The sequence below is a fragment of the Chaetura pelagica genome, unplaced genomic scaffold (assembly GCF_000747805.2).
Source record: "Chaetura pelagica isolate M959 unplaced genomic scaffold, ChaPel_1.0 scaffold249, whole genome shotgun sequence".
In the NCBI taxonomy this organism is placed as follows: domain Eukaryota; kingdom Metazoa; phylum Chordata; class Aves; order Apodiformes; family Apodidae; genus Chaetura; species Chaetura pelagica.
In genome coordinates, this window is record NW_009954538.1 from 410,656 (window position 1) to 412,898 (window position 2,243).

The following is a 2,243-nucleotide window of genomic DNA, read 5'->3' on the forward strand; positions in this document are numbered from 1 at the left end:
GCCTGAGCTCAGATGCCTGAGGCCAGGGATCAGCTCTGACTTCCTCCAGGTTGTTCCAGGAGATAGTGACGATGTGGGAGTGTGAAAATATACTTGTGATTGCTGGGCAGCCCTTGATTCTGACCCTGGCAGGGAGTTGGCACATAGTGGTGCCTTGGGTGCCTCCTTTCTAGAGGTCTTTTCTTGAATTATTTTTAAATGTTGATATTGCCTGAAGGACAAACCCAAGCTGTGCTATGTGTGGTAAACTCAGTAGGCAGCTTTGTACAGTTCTTGCCCCAAGGTGCTTCTGAGCTGTGTTAGAAAGGTATAGTGTTGAGCTTAGAAAAGGGATGTAGCTTGAGTTGTGTGATGGCCCATTAATTTTGTGACCATATTTTCCCTTGAAGTTTTGATATGTGTGTTCTCACTTAAGATTTAGCTAATGGTTCAGTGAGATGAGAAGAAAGAACATGTGTGAACAGACATAAGGGTGAGAATATGGGGAGCACATGAAAGGTGGGGACTGTGGAACAAGGAGGCAGGAGGCTAGTGGGTCAGCTAAAGTTTTTTTGAGGGAGGGGAAAAAAAAGGAAAATCATCTGCATTGCTGCTCCCTATGAAACACTTCACAAAAACAGTTCATTAAGCCAATTGAATTTTGTATTCCAGCCTAGGTTGTCTAATGAGAATTCAGACAAAAAAGGCAAAGAAAGCAGATGTTTCTCCCTTCCTGGGACTATAGACAGTGAGAGATTAGGCAACAGTTTATCAGCACCCTTTCTTTTTCTTTTATTTTTTTCTCCCCAAAGGAGAAAAAGCAAGAAAGTTTTGTTGAACTGAGTATTGTCATGATCAAATAGTCTATTTCACAAAGCAGCATTGTTTGGTGATGTTACTTGGCTTGATGTGGTGTTGGCTCTGGAACTTGTTGCCCTTTTGTTTCCTTGGAACAACTGATTCATGCAGTCATGGTGTGAGCTGTCTAGGGGATCTGGTGTATTGTTGAAAGAAAATGTTTTGCAAGATTTTTCAACTAGACCAGGTGACCTTAGTGAGAGATTGTACCTTGTTGGGCTGGAAACAGGTTTTTTTTGGGAATGGAGGGGGAATTCCTGAAGCTGGCATCTGTGTTAAGTGCTTTATCATGTGAAACTGCAACTTTGAGCATTCTGCATGAAATGAGAAAGGCAGAGATTGAGGGCTCATCTTATCACATGTTTAGTAGATGCTTCTGAAGCAGGTGGAGGCTGGATTGCCTGGTGCCATCCAGTTTTCAGGGCTTTGTTGAGTTTGGTGTTCTGCAAGAATATGATACATTATTTGGTATCCTTAACTCTCTGCTAAATCAGTGGCTTTTAAAAGTTCATTTCATAACTTTCCCAGTCTTTTAATGTAAATATTTTTATGTTGATTGCAGATGAGTATGTGAAAAAGAACAAGTTGCGGGTTTTTTTTCTCCCTCCTAGTCTAAACTTTTATTGGAATGCTAACAGAAATAACACGGAGCACTTGAAGTGGTATTATTGGTAATGCAGATGTAGTTATTATACAATATATTTTATGTTCTATAACATCAAAAGGAAATTTTAGATAAAAATAAAAGTAGGTAAGTTCTTTGCTGTGGATTTTTTCCCCAAGTTCCTGATACATTGATCACCATCTGAGTCACAGCCACTTAGCACTAGCTACATGTTACTTCCTCTGCTTGCCTCTGCATGATCTTTTTCTTTCTGCCTGCTCAGTTCTTGCTGCTCTCAAAATGAGGAGCTTCGTCATTGTACTGTGGGACTGAGAAATTAAGGAGGTTTCAGAGAGCAGTGTGGATTTAGAGGCAGCCTTTATGAAAGGGAAAACATTAAAAAAGGGAGGTATCAGTAAATAATTGGATATAACGTCTTCCTCTGCAGCAGAGCTCCTTTATGAGCAGCTCACTTTAAGGCTTGTTGGTGCATGGAAAAATAGTTGTTCTGTATTATGTTTGGATTCCACTTGAGTTTAAGTAACCTTCATGTACATACAGCATTTTTTCTTAGTGTTTGCCAGGCCACACAAACGAGTTACTATGAGAAAGCCTTACAGCAAGTAGCTGTGTTCTGCTGTCTGCTGCATTGCAGGTTAGCTGTACACTACTAGGCTACTAGTTTGCATGTGAGAGTTGTGGCAGCCTAAGCTCCTGCACTTTAAGGCTCTAGCATCTGTTCTTCTCACTTGTGTGACTGTGTTACTGAGTTAATTCAGGAAGCTGGACCAGCTTACTGCTC